The following is a 14,486-nucleotide window of genomic DNA, read 5'->3' as shown; positions in this document are numbered from 1 at the left end:
GTATGTCTACAATGAAAATGTTGGCCAACCAGGCTCTGTTCATGGTAATCACATTTATTTACAGTTCTTGTTCCCCGGTCATTCTTTCAGGTATGCACCAATTGTTATTTTATGTAACTTGCTCCCAGACACTTTTCCCTCCTCCCCCTTACAAATCAATTAGCCATTGTGGGAGTGAGTGTTAATAGCAGCTAGACTTCCCCCCCCCCCCCCTCTTTCACATTCACATCCATTCCCTTGTGTGGCAGAACAAACAGACTTTGGGCCCCTGTGATAAAAATCTGAGGATGTCTCTAAAGCAGATTAAGTGGTTTATTAGTGAAATGATTCATTTACTGAAATCATCCTTGTGATTTGACTGGCCTTGAGTTTCCTGAAAACGTTGTCCTGATGAACCAAGCAGACACCAGACTCTAGGGTGCAGATACTCAGCTGGTTTAAACCATCCTAAGTCCACTGGCTTCGGTTTATGCCATTTGAGTATCGGCCCCTATGTAATTTGTATATTGATTAACAAATTGTATGTCTCTTATTTATTTACTTACAATAAATAACTGCGGGGCATAGAGAAGTAAAGTATCTACCAAACCTAGCTAAACCGATTAAGAACAAAGTGCCAAATCGTGATCAGGGATTACACAATTATCACTATCCTAAGGAGTTAAGGCCTGATCGAAAGTACAAATGGGAGAGACTCTCGTTGGCTTCAAGGGGCTTGGATTAGCTCCTTATTTCCCTCATGGAGTTTCCTCTGCATTCTTCCACTGAGGACTGGCAGAGTTTGTCCCCCAACAGAAGAAAGCAAGAGTTTACACATTTAGGTCCCCTCTCTCCATACTGTGCTTGCTCTCCAAGTGCTGATTACTCCAGTTATTCGGTACCCAAATACTAAATGACAGTCAATGCTTTGTGTGACGCACCTTGGTGTGATATGGGATAGGTCATTAACATATCACAACCATTGGAAGAAGGCGGAAGCAAAAGTCAGCACTAGGAGCAACCTGCTCAGAAAATTGGCTGGTTCAACTTGGGGCCTGAGCACCTGAATGCTTAGAACATCATCCCTTGCCCTCTACTATTCAACAACAGAGAACCGCGCTCCTGCCTGGCGTCACTCGTCTCAGCCAAGGCTGGTCAATGTAGAGCTTAACAAAGCTACGTGTATTGTTACTGGGACTTTAAGTGCAATTCTGTTGCTATGGCTACCAAAACATAGTAACATAGCATTGCCCCACCTTCATTGTGAGAGGGCCTCTGTCATGGTGCTGGCCAAGATCTGTGAGAACAGTGACCTGCATTTGTACACAGACTTCTTCAACCACCCGCCAGCTTGCCTGTCTTCTAGCCACCCTGTATGGTCATTTATGCCACCACAGGACATGACGGTGAATCTGCTTGGTGCAACGAGTGGTCAGCAACAACAGCTGTTAATCACTCTCTCATCTCTGACCCAATCATCTGGCCATCAGGTTTTGATCTGCCAAGGCACCTGTGGTCATCTCTGAACCAGTTTTGAACAGGACAAGGCAACTGTGTGGCCAATCACTTTAAATGGGGTTTTTCTAATGACCGGCGATGCAGCTGCAGTGAATTCAGACTATGTCACATTTCCTTGACAAGTGCCCACTGGCTTATTTTGATGGTAGGCAACCGGCTCTCCACCTGGCTGATGATGGTGCCATCAAATGGCTGAGTAAATTGTGCATACGTTGAGGTAGCTCATATTCAGTTGTGCAGTTTTGTATTAAATATGTTACAGATGGTTTAGACTCAGATAATATCAATGTCCAGGAAATGTATTTCTCCTGTACGGACATACCTTGCATTCAGCTGATTTGAACTGACACCTCCTTCGAAGGTTAAAAGTGCTGAAATGTCATACACAAGGCACTCGAGCCTAGATTCACAAAAGTACTCAGCATCGCAACACCTAAAACTTCAGTTGCCTAGAAAAACCACAGGAATGCACTGCAATTCACAAAGCCTGAGCTGGGTGCCTGGCCTCCTATACAGTGAATGGGGAGAGATAGGCATCAGATTGCAATTCACAAAAGCCAGCATGATAGATGGGAAGCTGCCTAAGCTAGCCAATAGGAGATGCCACTGAGATGGGCGTGTTCCTTGTGATGGCTGGATGCTTTGTAAAATGAGAGTTTTGAGAATTTATCTACAACTAAAAGCTATTCTTTGTAAGACTTCTTAACAGAGATTAATTTTACGTCGTGTGTAAAGGACACAGTCGAAACCAGGGCTTCATTGTGCTAGGCTAACAAAATGGTCCCATCCCCAAAGAGCCCAACATCTAAATACACAAGACCAAAAAATGGTGGGAGAAAGAAATGTTGATATCCCCATTTTACAGATGGAGAACTGAGGCCCAAAGAGATTAAGCGATGTGTCCAAGGTGTCACAGGAAATCAGAGAGACAGCTGAGAACTGAATGAAGGCCACCTATATCCCAATCCAATGCCAAAGGTATTGTTTGTAATAGAGGTTTTTCTAAAGGGGGCAAGATATAGTCTTTCAGTAATCTAGTAATGGAATAAGTTAATATGAATTAGAGTTACTGGCTAGTAAATTCTCTTTATAAAATGGCCAGAAACGAGAGAGATGGTGGGGGAATTGACTTGTTAACTAAGGTTCCAACTTGTGTGATTACAGGAGAGCAATCATGAGGATTAGAACTGCTTAGTTTTATTTTTCCCCTTCCAGCACTAAAAGTCAGCTATTAAAACTTCTCCATCCAGGATTTAGCTGGTAACTTACTGAGGCTTGTCTACACTGGCAATTTACAACGCTGCAACTTTCTCGCTCAGGGGAGTGAAAAACATCCCCCTGAGCGCAGGAAGAGTGAGAGGGGGGAAAACCATTGTTGGTCATCTTGCTCAAAAGAGCCCAGTCCTCTGTCAGGAAAGGAGATGTTTACAATCATAAGGAAAATGGGAGAAAAAGAAGATGAAAAATTATTGAAAAAAAGAGGTGGGTTGTTCCTTCCCTGTGTAAGGCACCAATTCAGGAAAGCACCAGTAGAGCACTTACAGCAGATACTTACGTCCTATTGAAGTCAATGGACTTCAGTGATGCAAGATCAGGACCTTCCTCTCCAAATATATGAAGTTAGGTATATGTCTAATCGGGGCCATAATAAGGTTAAGGGTGAACTGCTTTGGATAATCAAAATTAACCTGAACCTTCACCTCAAACTGACACTTGGAGCTTTGATTACATTGAAAAAGCTAGGGTAACGTTTGATTTTTATGAGACGCTATGGCTGGAACCAACCCCCACTGAAATGAACGGGAAGACTTATTGCCTTCACTGTGTCAGTTAGGGCCTCAGTGCAGCCAGCCAATTACAGCTGCCTCCTGCACATGTACATCAGAGGGATAAAGATTTCCTATTCCTTCTACCGCAGTTAGTGAAATTCCACTGGAGTGGTTAGAACTAAGCCTAAATGTTTAATGTAGCTTCCACCAATTCCCTATTCCCTGGGATACTCAGTCTGACTTTTAAGTAGCATTCTCTGATATATATATCCTAACATCTTCATAATTTTATTCTATTACTCCTAGCTATAACACCACAGACTTTCCCCTTCCTGGTGTCTACACCTTTCAGATATCTGTAGCTGGTTATCATGTCCCTCTACTTTATAGTTAGGAGGAGGAATTAAAGGCTTATGTCCTGTTGGACATAACTGGATCATATAATATTGCTGTCAGATTCTGTTCAAATGAATGATTTGTGAACACCCTCTCTTGGCCTCCCATCCAGCCAGAAATTGTTAGGGAAGATTTAACCAAGAAAGAGAAATGAATTTGATAGAAACTGACCAAACAAACAAGATAACCACTTGACTCCTGCCTGTTATGCTCCCTGTCAAAAGAACCTGGATATTTTTAATTAATGTCTACTTTTTATATTAAGTTAATACAGCTTCCGTTGTCAGTTTGATATGAACTCTTGATTCCAATCCATCCATAGGTCTGCTCTGTTAATCTTTAGATTTTTTTTAAATATACACACACATGATATACATATATATCTTTTCAATTACATTTAAGCTTGTGGCTTTAAAACCTGAACTATATTAGGTCCTGAAATATCAACGTGTCTTATCTGAAAATCCACCCTGCTTCAAATCACAAATCCAGATGTGCAATGATGCCGGCACAGGATGCTTATGTAAACTGCCAGGATTTAGAATGTGCAGTTTTCATACCAACCAATCTTACTTCGCAAAAAAAAAAACTTGGATCCGGTGTTTGTTTTCTAAGTAAGAACTGTAGGATTTGATGAACTGGATCTGACCTTGATTCATCCAAGCTAGTGTCCTGCCTCTTGCTACAACCAATACCTGATGCTTAGAGATTGGTGACATATTCCCTACTTCCATAATCATCTGTATGGAAGGGTCCGCTACACAGTAACAAGTGCATGGGGATGGGAGTCTCTAAGAGCTTCATGGAGTTTCTTCCTGATTGTTTCATTGGAGGTGGACAAGGTTTGTTCTGCCTATGAAACGGGCAGAGGGGTCAGCCCCCAGATCCCCTGGCTCTAAGGTGATCCTGCAGAAGCCCTGTGTCTCCACAGCTCCCCAAAGCTGCTCCCTTCCCTACCAGCACAGGTCAATTGGAGCCATTCTGACTGGACTTATCCTGCTAGTAGCTGACCCCAGTACCCCACTAACTGGGAAGATGAAGAGTGCAGGTCCGCATCAAAGCTGACACAGACTCAGCTAGTATTAAGTTTACCAAGGATTCCCTGCCGATTTCCAGAGGCACAATGTATGCAGTGTACCATTCCCACCCTTCACACATGTCCTTCAGCTCAGAGGCAACATGTAACGGTGTGTCTGGGGGGTCACAATTGAAAGGTTTTGGGGTTGCGTGACAGCCCCGTATGTTGCCTCTGCCTCCATGCCCTGAAACATACATTAGCAACTACCTCCTCCTCCTGCTCTCTGTTTTCTGGCGGCCCCTTGCAGAGCTTGCAGGCATCCCTCCAGGCCTGAACGATCCTCAAAGCAATTTAGCAAATGTTCAAAACAAGACCAACAAAAGGGGCAACACAGTCAGGATGCACAGTCCTCCACGGACCATCAGGGTGGGTGCCGTCAGGGTGGGCTGGTGGTTGGGGCTGGATCATCTCAGTTAACAAGAAGTTGGAGAATTATCAGTCACTTTTTCTTAGTGGGGGTGAATACGACACCCCCAAATCGCCTTCTCCTTGATAGACACATTGGAGGCGGCTGCTGTTTCAATGTACCCTCAGCAGTAGCAGCAAGCACTGAAGCATTCAATAGCAGGATCCGTCCCCCCCTTCCCACTCTGCCCCCCAGGCCTGCTCCCCTCACTTACCCCATGGGCTCTTGTGCTGGATGGACTCCACCTGAGCTGCCTGGCCCTGAGCACCCATTGCAGGTCCCGACCTTTTCCCAATCTCAGAGATGCCCCCGACTCACCTCAGTGGGCGGTCTGCAAAGCAGGCAGCGGGAAGCACTGGACTCCAGCGGCAGGGAAGAAGCAGCAGCCCCATGTAGCAGGGGAGGGAAACTCAGCCCACCGCCAGCCACCCCACTGCTTCCTCCGAATCCTCCCTCCCCACGCTGCACGGTAAGTGCCAGCACTGCCGGGGGAGCCTCTGCCTCCTTGCTGCTGGTTATCCCGGCAAGAGGTGGCCTGAGAAATCTGGGGGGCATGTGACCCCACTAGGGTGACCACCTGTCCCGGATTGGGTGGGACAGTCCCGAAATGCAGAGTTCAAGTACCAGTCCTGTGCTGAATGACTCTGGGAAAGGATTTGTCCCAGATTCCCTGCAGTGCTACTCCAGGCCTGCCCAAGGCTCAGGGGTGGCACCAGCCTCTTCCCGGTGGGAGAGGAAGGCTGAGGTGGGCCTTAACCCCCCTCGCCATGAGGTCCCGTCCCCTGGCTCCTCCTCTTTCCCCCGAGGCCCTGCCCCCTGGCCAGAGTGGTGTGCCCTGGGGGGTGAGGACATGGGCTGGGGGCTGCTCTTGGTCCCCCCTGCCTTCTGTCCAGGGCAGGGGTTTGGATCTCCCCGCAGAGACCTGGGCAGCCTTTACCATGGCCCTGCTCTGGCTTCCAGCCTGGCCATGGGGCAGGGCCTAGGAGGAAGAGGAGGTGGAGCATCAGGGGAAGAGGAGTGGGAGAGGGGCTGCTGCACGCAGGGCCGGCTCCAGCATTTCTGCCGTCCCAAGCAAAAAAAAAAAAAAAAAGCCGTGATCAGTGGCGGTAGTTCAGCGGCAGGTCCTTCGCTACTAGAGGGAGTGAGGGACCTGCCGCCCCCGAATTGCCGCAGGTGCCGCCCCTCTCCCTTGGCTGCTCCAAGCACCTGCTTGTTAAGCTGGTGCCTGGAGCCATCCCTGGCTGCACGTGTCCCACTTTTGCCTTTTGAAAAGGTGGTGATCCTAGACCCTGGATGCCTCGCCCATGTCACCTCTGCCTCAGCCCCATCCTTCCCAATGCACAGATCCTGGACCCGACAGAGACGCGCTAGGGGCATGGTCCAGACACAGCAGGTTAACATCCTGCAGAGGGAACTGATCCCTTGTCATACCCCTGGTTGAGAATCTAATGGGGTTTTTCTCCCTTGGCCTGTGGGGATGAAGGGCTGGTTTGGTGCCATGGGGGGCACTGAGGCTGTCCATTTAGTTTAGCTGTTGCCAGAAATGGAGCATAGGACCTAGCACATTTAATGTGTCCATGCTTCAGGGAGAGCAGGCAGCTCTACTATCAGTTAGATTGACCCAAACTTCACTTGCTAATTATACCGATGCTGTCTTAGGAACAATCCTCCCTTCCTGGGCAATAGGTATAACCATTTTTGTACTAGCTCAATGCTTCAGCAAAAGTGCCAGCTGGACCAAATTGTGCTGAATGACAGCAATGCTTTTGAAATGCCAACGGTTATTCACAAGAGTCTGGCAGAGAGATTATAAACCTAATTTCATATTTAGTGGGTACACAGGCTGGATGGAAACAGGCCATTATTCCAGAGGTGAAAAGCTGGTAGTTTATCTGAAAATCCCATCTTGTTGCATTTCATAAAAACAGACATGCAAATGATGCCAGTACTAAAAATATCTCAATGCTTACGTAAGCTGAAAAACCTGGATATTTTATGGTACCACCCCAACTTGCTGTCTGGCCCAAAACCTCAGATCTAATATTTGTTTTCTAAATAAAAAGCATAGGATTTGCTGTACTGGTCAATTAACCATTCAGAAAGGAATATTCAGTATGTGGGCAAAGAATAATTGGGCTGTTGTCAAATACCAGTTAGCACACGTGTTTAGACTTGATGAAAGGATTGTAAGTTGTTGCATGCATTAATTTCACTTATAATATCTTTATCACGTGCTATAAGGTAGTATTTAGGTTTTTGCTTTATAAAACTGTAAAAAATACGTTTGCTCTGAAACTGTAAACCCCATCAGGAGAGATCCTCTCCTGCCCATCAGGAAGCACTATCAAAACTAAATGGGTCATTGTGGAACATCATAATACAAAAACTTTGTTAATTGTCCCCTCAGACCATGAAGAGGCTACATGCAAAAGGGCTCGTCCCATTAGCTTGAATTCTGAAAAACTGAAATAAAAACAGCTGACAAGAAAACGTTTAATAACTTTTTTTGTTTGGACTCTCACAGGGCTGAAGCTATGAAACAGAAGCAGAGATTCCCCAGGGTCAACCTGGGTTAACCCTAAAAGACAGTCAGAGCTGACAGATTACGACAACCGTCACCTTTTAAAACCATAGACTGTAACTCATCTGTGTATATGTGTTTGCTTGCTTTATCATAGTTATAACTCATTTCTTGTCTTAGTTAATAAATCCTTGGGTAATTTACAATAGGATTGGATATAGGCATTGTCTTTGGTGTAAGCTATAAGGTATAAATTGACCTGGGGTAAGTGTGCTAAAAAAAAATCCGGGTCCCCGCTGCTTGGCGCTGTACGTGGTGTGTTCCAGGTCCCGGCTGCCTGGCCCTGCTCTGTGGAGGGGTCTTTTGGCAGGGAGCGCTAGACATAGGGGTCTGTGGGGTGGGGGGGTTTAGCAGGGGGAGCTGTGATTCTCAACCTGCACCCCACAATGATAAATAGGTTGAGAACCACTGGTGTATAGCAACCAACTATCACTAAGTCCAGCTTGCCTGGCTGGCAAGCTAGACAGTAGCCTTGGGCATTCCAGTCTGTGAGCACAATCGGGTACTACAGGTCTACAACCGTGGCAAGCTCAGCCCAGATCCAGGGAACTCAAAGTCTTAGGCCATGTCTACACTAGCAAGCTTACAGTGGCACAGCTCTACCAATGCAGCTCCATTCAGTTACATGGTAAGACTTATCGTGCTTTCCAAGTTCACACTTGTTACTGGAGAATTAGATTTCACCAATCAACACACAACCAGCTTGGGATCTGTGCCCTGCTTCTTGACAGTCTGTCCTGAGGTTGGCACTTACAGTCATGAACCACTCCAGGCAGCATAATACCCATAGTGAGGTCCAGAGATCCCTTGAAGAGTGTCCGAGGATTTAAAGATAGAAATGGGGCAGATTAAATAAGAACAGCCCAAACTTGAATAGACTCTGATCTAAAATTTTACTGCGGTTAATGTATTTGAAGAAGATTGTGTAAATTCTGAATAATGCACTTCCAGGTTGCTGGAGAAAACAGGAGAAGACAAGATTGGAGCTGTGTGAAGAAAGGTAATTCCGTTTCATGGAGGATTTCACGGTTTTAAAATTTGGCTTCATTATGATTTGGAACCAAAACCAAAATTTGTGAAATTATTCGTGGAAGCGACTAGAGCCCTGTCTCTGGGGCACTCTGCAAGGAGGGCTTCCCCAGAGCTGCAGACCCTAGAAGCTGCTAAGCAGCTGGGAGCGAGAGCTCCCAGGGCTTTTGGGCTCCCTGTCAGCCTGCCTAACGAACTGGAAACTTGGACGCCCTGGGACTACTGGCTGAGCTGGGATTCTCAGACTTTGGCAGCTGTGGCTCGTAGGACCTTCCAGGTGCCAAGCTCCCTATCAGACCAACTAGAAACCTGGAACTCTCACTCCCCATGAGCCTGCCAGGCAAGTGGTTGAAGAGCTGGACAGGTTACCTGGCAGGAAACCAGGCAAGTTTTGAAACCTGCCTGGGTTCTCTCAAAACTTCCTGGAAATTGAGCTGTCTCCATAAAATGTTTCCATTATGGCTGAACAACATTCCATCAGAGAATTTCCGAGCAGCCATAGTGAAGATGCCATGAGAAAGACAATTCTCATAGCCTGACTGGCGGCATGAAGCACTTGAAATCTCATGATCCAGTTTTGCACATTCAAGAGGTCCAGACTCTTTGGATGCATATCTCATCTTTGCATGCTTAACCAAACCTGGGAGCCATTTCCTGTGTTCCTTGCTTTTCCCAAACACCCATTGTGCAGGCTTGGGCTCCTGAACCCTGAATTGTTTAAGTAATAATAATTTGCTACAAATAAAATATCAATGAATATGGCCTTTCCCCCACCCCTTTCTGTTCCATTAACACCCCGATCCAAAGCCAACTGAAGTAGATGGAAAGACTGCCATTGATTTTCAATAGGCTTTGGAACATGCCCTAATTGTGCAGACAGAGCCCGGCATTCTATTACTAGGATGATGCCACACAAACACCTGAAAACAGACTAAAATTTTCACTAATGACTTTCATTAATAATTCTTGTTCTGCAGATTGTTGCAAATATTCACAATTTGCAGTTTATGAGGTGTTTATGAGTTACATAAGTCATGGGGTATTTTCTATTCCTTGATTTGGATGACATATGTAACTAACAGCACAAACAGTGAATATTACAAATGAATACAAGCTGTATCAGTTACTGATGGTACATAACTCACATGATATTGCTTCTATTCCCTGATTGGATGATTTATCTGACTAAAAATAGCAAAGCCTATTTCAAAATTTGCTCTTAGAGCTAAATATTCACTTTTCTTGAGCATGTGTGCTATTTAGGTCAAATACTTGAGTGCTCATACAAAGCAAACACAAAAGGGTCAAGGATACGGTTGAATCAAAATTTACTGCTGAATTAAAATAAATAAACTCAGTCAATTTTCTTGCATCATTCACCTTAGCTCTACACTTATATTTCACCCATCACTATTATGGATTGCAGAACGAGCCATTTGGGCTTACATAAGACATCCATTAAAAGTCTGTTGCTTTTCACTTAAGAAAAAAAATGCAAGAGAGAAGTAGTTTCCAAATGGAAATGTTAGGGGGAGGAGGGAAAGCATCAATAGAGAGCAAACGCAGGATGTTAAGTCTTTAGAATATTGCTATACAGTATATGAAAGAATCTCTTTTTCTATCTCAATATTGTGCTTTAAAAACAAATCACCACTCCTGATGCAAATCCTATTCTAGCACTGTGCCATGCTGTTCCTTTCCACTCTCTAATGAATGCATTAGGGACATTACTGCGCAATCTGGAAGTTCTGAAAGAAGAATCTTCTGTTGTTCTCAGGTATTTATTCTCCATAGTGCCACTTCTTTTCAGACCACATTTTATCCTTCAGGACAAGGTCTTATCATCTCAAAAGGGAATTACACAGCAGTCCATCAGCCTTAAATCATTTACTTCACACAGGTATGACTGTCCTGAGAACCATTCAGAATGAAATGTTTCCAGTTGGAGGCCTGAGTGATTTGGGTAAAAGGCAGCATTGAAGTCAGCATTAAGGAGGTCAATACCGGCTCCATATTCTCCTCAGACTCCTAGTAGGCCAAAACAATTTGGAGAAAACTGAGTCTGTGTAATCATGCAGACACAGCAGCATATTTACTGAGGCACAAGGCATTAGACTGGGAATCAGGACATCTGACTTCTAGGTCAGCTCTGCCACTGAACTGCTGTGTGATTTGGAGCAAGTCACTTCACTGCATGCTGCCTCTGTTTCTCCTTCCACCTTATTTTTCTGGATTGTCTATATTGAATTTGTAAGCACTTTGAACCAGTGTTCCCTATACATTTTTTTTTTAACAGCACAACACAATAGGACTTTAATTTTAGGTGGTGATTTTAGACTCTACCATAATACCAATAATATTCACTCCCACAGAGACCATATAATCCTACTCGGCTTTTCTAGATCTCCTTCCAGATGAGGATCTCAAAGCACTTTAAATTTATGAATTTGCCACTGACTTCAATGGAAGCAGTTTAAGGCCCTCAATGACATCCATCCACTAGGTAATCTACATAAATAAGAGACAGAGTTCCCCCCTCCCCACACACACACCCCTTGCAGAACAGACAAGTATAAATTACTGGCTCAGTATCAAGTGTTACTAATGAAGGGATGTTATCCCTCTCTGCCTCATATCGTAGTAGTAACAAGATCTTCTCTTTCACCTATTTGTGTTTCCTTCATCAGATCATGTCAAACAGTGTCAGTCTATTTTATTTCCAGGATGAACGGGAAGGAATAGACCTTGATTACATTATCCAAGTAATAAACACACGAATTGGCTGTCCTGGATACCTGCCCGGTGCAAGAGTGCTATGAGGCACAAAGCCAAATGCTTTAACTGCCTGGAGAAGTGTGGGTGGCTGGTATCGGTGCAAACCTGAAGGACTCAATTGCTTTAACAAAATCTCTCTCTTCCATCTTCATAATGGCTCCTGTCTTAATAAGATCACATCATCCTAGAACCTCTCCTCCCCACCCCCGCCATTCCCACAGTGGATAGTCTCATCCACCAGCTACATTTCGACTTTGATAAAAGAAGTGTGGGGGAAAAAATAGAAATTGAATTAACCAGTCACATGTAGCTATGCTAATCGTTATTGTTTGATTCTTCACCTTACCCACCCCCATTTGTTTTATCCTTCTCTTGTGTCTAGTCACATGTAATGATCTTCTTTATTTTGTGTGTGAATAAAAGGGTCCAGATACTGTATAGGAATAGCACAAAAAGGCCCACATTCCTATTCAGTGAGTGTAGGTGCTATTGTAATATAGATGAATTAAAATAATACCAATAATTTCCAAGTAACTACAAAGGTGCAGTTAGGGTTCATTTCTAGATATGGTGCTTCCATTTCCCAAACCAGTTCACCATTCTTTAGCAGTGACCTTTTCTAATGCCTTACAAAACACCACACTTTCACTTGGTCCAGAATATAGTGAACTGGGTAGATGCCAGTCACAGTATGGATGGAGAATGGTTGTGAATTTACTTCTGCAGCAAGTGAAAGTGAAATATTTGGGCAGGGTGGCCAACCATCTCCATGCACTCTAGACTACTAAGCAGTAACCGTACAGATTTCCATTCATTCCTGAAGATGTAAGCAAACTGCCTATGGGGTACTTTTGTGGCCCTCATCATCATAGCACCTAAGCACCTCTCAATTATTAATCGAGTTTATCTTCACAACATCCCTCTGAAGCAGGGAAGTACTACATCCATTTTACAGATGGGGAACAGAGACATGGGGTCAATTATACCCAAGAGCTTAGGTTTAGCGTGTCAGAGCTGGGAATTAAACCCAGGTATTCCAAGCCCCAGTCCAGTAGCTTAACCCCAACACAATACTCCAACTCCACCCTCGTCCAGTTCTGTCTAACATACACAATACAGCTCATGCCTGATTATCATTCACCTGAATGGCCTTTTCATACAGAAGTACCTGTATTGCCAAGACATGCACAAAGAGCTCAGCAGCCGAAACAGGGACAAGAGTTTATTCAAACAAAGGCAGTTTTAATCTTGGGGAACCTTGTAGGCAACAAAGAAATTTTAGGAATAAATGAAGGCACCAAATACTTGCAAAAACTGCTCTTTGGTCAGAAATGACAGCTAATATATTGCTTTTCCTTGCCTGAGTGCATTTGCAAATCTCTCATTTGAAACATAGGCAGCACTGAACTATTTTGAAGGGAAACTGAGGCACTCATTTGTAACATATCGGAGACCTAGAAAGGATAATGTGGCGGGGTTAATAGTTTATATTAATGCAGTTCTGCACTCTGAGCAAACCCCAAGCAATTAGAGTAGCTTTCAGTGAAGTTTCTTACACTGCTGTAGAACCAAAATAACAGATTTTTATATATTACTTTTTTTTTATTAAAGGGAAACAGAATGGTTGACGGTTCATATTATTTTCTTAGATAAGAAGCAAGAGAGGTGACAGACTGTAAAGGAAGGATTATATTTATATAGCTTGATCAGATTTCAGTTTACATATATCTTCTGTATTAAATTTAAAAATCTGATATAAACAGTGGGGAACCTGAATTAAAGTCCCCAGTAAAATATCCTGAGAATGTTTGTTTTGTATGTATATGTGAATTGTGTGAATTCCTACTTCACAGAAAAGGCCTGATACTCAGTTACAATTAAACCCCTTTTACATCACTGTCAAAATAAAGGGGCTTTAAATTGGGCAGCTATGGCCTCCTGAGAATACCACCCATGGAGACAGCCTCCCCAGCTTATGAAGAGTTGGTCTAGGGGCTCGGTTCCCAGCCTCCACCATAGAGGATGTATCAGAGACATGGCTGGAATGCACTGCAATATGGCTGTTTTCTCCCAGGCTCCAAAGGGAGTCATGGCATGCAAAGTGTAAGTTAGAGCAACCCTGTGGTTTCTCTAAGTTAGAGTGGGGGCCTGGCAGGTGCCTACACAGCTTCAGAACACAAAGGGGACTATTAACCCCTCCTCTCAGTCTCTTTCCTAAGTACAGGAATAGAGTAACTGTGAATCAGCCCCAAAGATTCTATATTATGTATCCCACAAGAAAGTATATTGAAATGCAACCCTGTCAAAATAATAATTATATGAATTAAAAAAAATCTGCTGATGCTTATTCCTACCACTAAAAAGCTCCTGAACAAATGCAGAACTCTCCAGTCAGCAAAACAATAATAGAACAATTGATTTATTACCACACAAATGAAAGAACAGACAGAACTTGCAGGCCAAAATGTTAGCCCGTGCAACAAATCTTCTTCCAGGTGAGCATGAGTAATCGAGACTATTGTGGACAACACCCTATCTATTACACAGTGTTTTCTGTATTTGGACCCATAGAAGCAAGGAATTTGAAGGTAAGGCTGTAATGTAACATGCAGTATCGAGTACATTCTCCAGACCTCAGATAAAACGAGTTATATTCTGTTGTCATTAAAAAGGTAGCTATGGATGTGTCTGCCTTAGGATAGGTCTGCTCTGTGTAATTTCCAGTTCAGGTAGAAATACCCATGCTAGCTCTGATTGAGCACTAGAAACAGAAGCATGACCAGGGCAGTGTAAGCAGTGGGATGGAGTAGCCACCTGAGTACATACAGAGGGTTTCAGACAGGACCAGACTTGGGGTGGCTTCCCCTCCCACCACTTGTGCTGCTGAAGTTACACTGCTATTTTGGTCATGCTAGCTCCATCAGAGCGAGGGTGGGTACTTCTACCTGAGCTGGA

General features: G+C 44.1%; 1 long non-coding RNA gene across 1 annotated transcript in view; it reads right to left on the bottom strand.

Annotated features, from left to right (window-relative positions):
- The window catches only part of LOC128824673 (uncharacterized), a 178,668-nt gene that overhangs the window by 62,997 nt on the left and 101,185 nt on the right, over positions 1-14,486 (bottom strand). The window lies entirely within an intron of this gene.

This window comes from Malaclemys terrapin, chromosome 16 (genome assembly GCF_027887155.1).
Source record: "Malaclemys terrapin pileata isolate rMalTer1 chromosome 16, rMalTer1.hap1, whole genome shotgun sequence".
In the NCBI taxonomy this organism is placed as follows: Eukaryota; Metazoa; Chordata; order Testudines; family Emydidae; genus Malaclemys; species Malaclemys terrapin.
Note: the sequence above shows the minus strand (reverse complement) of the source record. Positions and strands in the feature narration are given on the sequence as shown.